This window comes from Oncorhynchus keta, unplaced genomic scaffold, assembly GCF_023373465.1.
Source record: "Oncorhynchus keta strain PuntledgeMale-10-30-2019 unplaced genomic scaffold, Oket_V2 Un_contig_20236_pilon_pilon, whole genome shotgun sequence".
NCBI classification, from domain to species: domain Eukaryota; kingdom Metazoa; phylum Chordata; class Actinopteri; order Salmoniformes; family Salmonidae; genus Oncorhynchus; species Oncorhynchus keta.
This window is the reverse complement of record NW_026281891.1, coordinates 105,219-112,500: the sequence shown is the minus strand read 5'-3', so window position 1 is coordinate 112,500 and position 7,282 is coordinate 105,219.

Here is a 7,282-nt window from a genome sequence, read left to right as displayed (position 1 = left end):
TGGTTGTCCCACCTAGCTATCTGAATATACTAACTACTGTAATATATGGTTGTCTCACCTAGCTATCTGAAGGTGAATATACTAACTACTGTGATATGTGGTTGTCCCACCTAGCTATCTGAATATACTAACTACTGTGATATGTGGTTGTCTCACCTAGCTATCTGAATATACTAACTACTGTAATATGTGGTTGTCCCACCTAGCTATCTGAATATACTAACTACTGTGATATGTGGTTGTCCCACCTAGCTATCTGAATATACTAACTACTGTGATATGTGGTTGTCCCACCAAGCTATCTGAATATACTAACTACTGTGATATGTGGTTGTCCACCTAGCTATCTGAATATACTAACTACTGTGATTTGTGGTTGTCCCACCTAGCTATCTGAATATACTAACTACTGTGATATGTGGTTGTCCCACCTAGCTATCTGAATATACTAACTACTGTAATATGTGGTTGTCTCACCTAGCTATCTGAATATACTAACTACTGTGATATGTGGTTGTCCCACCTAGCTATCTGAATATACTAACTACTGTGATATGTGGTTGTCCCACCAAGCTATCTGAATATACTAACTACTGTGATATGTGGTTGTCCACCTAGCTATCTGAATATACTAACTACTGTAATATGTGGTTGTCCCACCAAGCTATCTGAATATACTAACTACTGTGATATGTGGTTGTCCACCTAGCTATCTGAATATACTAACTACTGTGATATGTGGTTGTCCACCTAGCTATCTGAATATACTAACTACTGTGATATGTGGTTGTCCACCTAGCTATCTGAAGGTGAATATACTAACTACTGTGATATGTGGTTGTCCCACCTAGCTATCTGAATATACTAACTACTGTGATATGTGGTTGTCCCACCTAGCTATCTGAATATACTAACTACTGTGATATGTGGTTGTCTCACCTAGCTATCTGAATATACTAACTACTGTAATATGTGGTTGTCCACCTAGCTATCTGAATATACTAACTACTGTGATATGTGGTTGTCCACCTAGCTATCTGAATATACTAACTACTGTAATATGTGGTTGTCCACCTAGCTATCTGAATATACTAACTACTGTGATATGTGGTTGTCCACCTAGCTATCTGAATATACTAACTACTGTGATATGTGGTTGTCACACCTAGCTATCTGAATATACTAACTACTGTGATATGTGGTTGTCTCACCTAGCTATCTGAATATACTAACTACTGTGATATGTGGTTGTCCACCTAGCTATCTGAATATACTAACTACTGTGATATGTGGTTGTCCACCTAGCTATCTGAATATACTAACTACTGTGATATGTGGTTGTCCCACCTAGCTATCTGAATATACTAACTACTGTGATATGTGGTTGTCCCACCAAGCTATCTGAATATACTAACTACTGTGATATGTGGTTGTCCACCTAGCTATCTGAATATACTAACTACTGTAATATGTGGTTGTCCCACCAAGCTATCTGAATATACTAACTACTGTGATATGTGGTTGTCTCACCTAGCTATCTGAATATACTAACTACTGTAATATATGGTTGTCTCACCTAGCTATCTGAAGGTGAATATACTAACTACTGTGATATGTGGTTGTCTCACCTAGCTATCTGAAGGTGAATATACTAACTACTGTGATATGTGGTTGTCCCACCTAGCTATCTGAATATACTAACTACTGTGATATGTGGTTGTCCCACCTAGCTATCTGAATATACTAACTACTGTGATATGTGGTTGACACACCTAGCTATCTGAATATACTAACTACTGTGATATGTGGTTGTCACACCTAGCTATCTGAATATACTAACTACTGTAATATGTGGTGTTCTGTTGGATCAGAGGCCTGTCTCTATACTCTACCTCTGACCAGGGCCCATAGGCTGTGTGATATGTGGTGTTCTGTTAGATCAGAGGCCTCTCTCTATACTCTACCTCTGACCAGGACCCATAGGCTGTGTGTAGAGAGGTTTCTGTTAGATCAGAGGTCTGTCTCTATACTCTACCTCTGACCAGGACCCATAGGCTGTGTGTAGAGAGATTTCTGTTAGATCAGAGGCCTGTCTCTATACTCTACCTCTGACCAGGGCCCATAGGCTGTGTGTAGAGAGGTTTCTGTTGGATCAGAGGCCTGTCTCTATACTCTACCTCTGACCAGGGCCCATAGGCTGTGTGTAGAGAGGTTTCTATTGGATCAGAGGCCTGTCTCTATACTCTACCTCTGACCAGGGCCCATAGGCTGTGTGTAGAGAGGTTTCTGTTGGATCAGAGGCCTGTCTCTATACTCTACCTCTGACCAGGGCCCATAGGCTGTGTGTAGAGAGGTTTCTGTTAGATCAGAGGCCTGTCTCTATACTCTACCTCTGACCAGGGCCCATAGGCTGTGTTATATGTGGTGTTCTGTTGGATCAGAGGCCTGTCTCTATACTCTACCTCTGACCAGGGCCCATAGGCTGTGTGATATGTGGTGTTCTGTTAGATCAGAGGCCTGTCTCTATACTCTACCTCTGACCAGGGCCCATAGGCTGTGTGATATGTGGTGTTCTGTTAGATCAGAGGCCTGTCTCTATACTCTACCTCTGACCAGGGCCCATAGGCTGTGTGTAGAGAGGTTTCTGTTAGATCAGAGGCCTGTCCCTATACTCTACCTCTGACCAGGACCCATAGGCTGTGTGATATGTGGTGTTCTGTTGGAGCAGAGTGTTTAGTATTATAATCTCCAGTACAGTAACGTTATAATACAGTGATTATCCATCCTGGGGACACATCATCTCAGTGTAATCTGCTGCTGCCAGAGGAAGCTCATTAAACACATAGGACCTGACAGAGCTGAGATCACAAAGCTTCCCCACGACTCTCTTTGATGTTAGAAAACTGTACTGTCTTTCACATCCAGAAATACCCAGCAGTCCTGTAATGCTGTCGATCGCAGTGCAGGGTGGTGAGAGACAGCAGGGATGAGCTTCTCTTTAGGTCTCCCTCTCCCCTGGTCTGTGACTTTAATGTTACCTTCTAATCCTCTGTAGTAGAATTAGTAAGAGAAGCCCTTGTTTCTCTGAGGACCAGACAGCAGGCTCAGAGCTACTGGGGTTTCTCTCTCTGGTTTTAACATCTCTGTTTCTCTGAGGATCAGACAGCAGGCTCAGAGCTACTGGGGTTTCTCAGACAGCAGGCTCAGAGCTACTGGGGTTTCTCTCTCTGGTTTTAACATCTCTGTTTCTCTGAGGATCAGACAGCAGGCTCAGAGCTACTGGGGGTTCTCAGACAGCAGGCTCAGAGCTACTGGGGTTTCTCAGACAGCAGGCTCAGAGCTACTGGGGCTTCTCTCTCTGGTTTTAACATCTCTGTTTCTCTGAGGATCAGACAGCAGGCTCAGAGCTACTGGGGTTTCTCAGACAGCAGGCTCAGAGCTACTGGGGTTTCTCAGACAGCAGGCTCAGAGCTACTGGGGTTTCTCTCTCTGGTTTTAACATCTCTGTTTCTCTGAGGATCAGACAGCAGGCTCAGAGCTACTGGGGTTTCTCAGACAGCAGGCTCAGAGCTACTGGGGTTTCTCAGACAGCAGGCTCAGAGCTACTGGGGTTTCTCAGACAGCAGGCTCAGAGCTACTGGGGTTTCTCAGACAGCAGGCTCAGAGCTACTGGGGTTTCTCAGACAGCAGGCTCAGAGCTACTGGGGTTTCTCAGACAGCAGGCTCAGAGCTACTGGGGTTTCTCAGACAGCAGGCTCAGAGCTACTGCGGTTTCTCAGACAGCAAACTCAGAGCTACTGGGGTTTCTCAGACAGCAGGCTCAGAGCTACTGGGGTTTCTCAGACAGCAGGCTCAGAGCTACTGGGGTTTCTCAGACAGCAGGCTCAGAGCTACTGGGGTTTCTCTCTCTGGTTTTAACATCTCTGTTTCTCTGAGGATCAGACAGCAGGCTCAGAGCTACTGGGGTTTCTCTCTCTGGTTTTAACATCTCTGTTTCTCTGAGGATCAGACAGCAGGCTCAGAGCTACTGGGGTTTCTCAGACAGCAGGCTCAGAGCTACTGGGGTTTCTCAGACAGCAGGCTCAGAGCTACTGGGGTTTCTCAGACAGCAGGCTCAGAGCTACTGGGGGTTCTCTCTCTGGTTTTAACATCTCTGTTTCTCTGAGGATCAGACAGCAGGCTCAGAGCTACTGGGGTTTCTCTCTCTGGTTTTAACATCTCTGTTTCTCTGAGGATCAGACAGCAGGTTCAGAGCTACTGGGGTTTCTCTCTCTGGTTTTAACATCTCTGTTTCTCTGAGGATCAGACAGCAGGCTCAGAGCTACTGGGGTTTCTCAGACAGCAGGCTCAGAGCTACTGGGGTTTCTCTCTCTGGTTTTAACATCTCTGTTTCTCTGAGGACCAGACAGCAGGCTCAGAGCTACTGGGGTTTCTCAGACAGCAGGCTCAGAGCTACTGGGGTTTCTCAGACAGCAGGCTCAGAGCTACTGGGGTTTCTCTCTCTGGTTTTAACATCTCTGTTTCTCTGAGGATCAGACAGCAGGCTCAGAGCTACTGGGGTTTCTCAGACAGCAGGCTCAGAGCTACTGGGGTTTCTCTCTCTGGTTTTAACATCTCTGTTTCTCTGAGGATCAGACAGCAGGCTCAGAGCTACTGGGGTTTCTCTCTCTGGTTTTAACATCTCTGTTTCTCTGAGGATCAGACAGCAGGCTCAGAGCTACTGGGGTTTCTCAGACAGCAGGTTCAGAGCTACTGGGGGTTCTCTCTCTGGTTTTAACATCTCTGTTTCTCTGAGGATCATTCAGCAGGCTCAGAGCTACTGGGGTTTCTCAGACAGCAGGCTCAGAGCTACTGGGGTTTCTCAGACAGCAGGCTCAGAGCTACTGGGGTTTCTCAGACAGCAGGCTCAGAGCTACTGGGGTTTCTCAGACAGCAGGTTCAGAGCTACTGGGGTTTCTCTCTCTGGTTTTAACATCTCTGTTTCTCTGAGGATCAGACAGCAGGCTCAGAGCTACTGGGGTTTCTCAGACAGCAGGCTCAGAACTACTGGGGTTTCTCAGACAGCAGGCTCAGAGCTACTGGGGTTTCTCAGACAGCAGGCTCAGAGCTACTGGGGCTTCTCAGACAGCAGGTTCAGAGCTACTGGGGTTTCTCAGACAGCAGGCTCAGAGCTACTGGGGTTTCTCAGACAGCAGGCTCAGAGCTACTGGGGTTTCTCAGACAGCAGGCTCAGAGCTACTGGGGTTTCTCAGACAGCAGGCTCAGAGCTACTGGGGTTTCTCAGACAGCAGGCTCAGAGCTACTGGGGTTTCTCAGACAGCAGGCTCAGAGCTACTGGGGTTTCTCAGACAGCAGGCTCAGAGCTACTGGGGTTTCTCAGACAGCAGGCTCAGAGCTACTGGGGTTTCTCAGACAGCAGGCTCAGAGCTACTGGGGCTTCTCAGACAGCAGGCTCAGAGCTACTGGGGTTTCTCAGACAGCAGGCTCAGAGCTACTGGGGTTTCTCAGACAGCAGGCTCAGAGCTACTGGGGCTTCTCAGACAGCAGGCTCAGAGCTACTGGGGTTTCTCTCTCTGGTCTCTCTTGATAACAAACAGGAACTAGATTCCATGAGTAACTTGATATCAAATAATGGTCCTGACTGCCTATAGGGGGCAGTGTTGTAAGCAGTCTAACTTAAACCCTCATATTGAACACATTTGCCTCGAAGACCCATAATGTCCGTCAGGAAAGATTTTCCTCCATCTTGGACATTTTGGAAAACCTTTTAAAAACTTATTTCATGAACCATAAGTCCAAATAACACCAAGTTCTGTGTGTAGACCCAAAGCTACGGGATTAGATGAACCATAACTCCAAATAACACCAAGTTCTGTGTGTAGGCCCAAAGCTACGGGATTAGATGAACCATAACTCCAAATAACACCAAGTTCTGTGTGTCGGCCCAAAGCTACAGGATTAGATGAACCATAACTCCAAATAACACCAAGTTCTGTGTGTCGGCCCAAAGCTACAGGATTAGATGAACCATAACTCCAAATAACACCAAGTTCTGTGTGTCGGCCCAAAGCTACGGGATTAGATGGCTTAGTTATTGATATGTCAGAAAATCTGATTTTACGTTTCCATTTAAATCAGCGCCTTCAGAAAGTATTCACACCTTCTGTCTTTTTCGACATTTTGTTTTGTTACAAACTGAATTTATAATGGATTCAATTGAGTTGTTTTGTCACTGGTCTACACACAATACCCCATCATGTCAAAGTGAAACTTTGTTTTTAGACCTTTGTACAAAAAGTGAAAGCTGAAATGTTTTGAGTCAATAAGTATTCAGCCACTTTGTGGCCTAAATAAGTTCAGGAATAAAAATGTACTTAACAAGTCACATAATAAGTTGCATGGACATGATTTCTGAATGACTACCTCATCTCTGTACCCCACACATACAATGATCATGTTGTTGATCCATCCTCAGTTTCCTCGTCTCACAGCCAATTCAACTCTGTAACTGTTTTAAACTCACCATTGGCCTCATGGTGAAATCCCTGAGCGGTTTCCTTCCTCTCCGGCAACTGAGTTAGGAACGACGCCTCTACAGAATACAAATATTCTAAAACATGCTTCCTGTTTGCAACAAGGCACTAAAGTAATACTGGAAAAAATGTGGCAAAGCAATTCACTTTTTGTCCTGAATACAAAGCGTTATGTTTGGGGCAAATCCAATACATCACTAAGTAAAACTCTTCATATTTCCAGTCATAGTTGTGGCTGCATCATGTTATGGGTATGCTTGTAATCGTTATGGAGTTTTTTAGGATACAAAATAAATGGAATGGAGCTCAGCACAGGCAAAATCCTAGAGGGAAAACCTGGTTCAGTCTGTTTTTCACCAGACACTGGGAGATTAATGTTCCTTTCAGTTGGACAATAACCTAAAACACAAGGAGGTACTTACGGGCGAGTTACAGTTTTGACTTAAATCTGCTTGAAAATCTATGGCAAAACTTGAAAATGGCTGTCTTGCAAAAAACAACAACCAATTTGACAGAGCTTGAAGAATTTTTAAAAGAATAATAAGCAAATATTGTACAATCCAGGTGTGCAAAGCTCTTAGAGACTTACCCAGAAAGACTCACAGCTGTAATCACTCTTAGAGACTTACCCTGAAAGACTCACACCTTTAATCGCTCTTAGAGACTTACCCAGAAAGACTCACAGTTATAATCACTCTTAGAGACTTACCCATAAAGACTCACAGCTGTAATCACTCTTAGAGACTCAC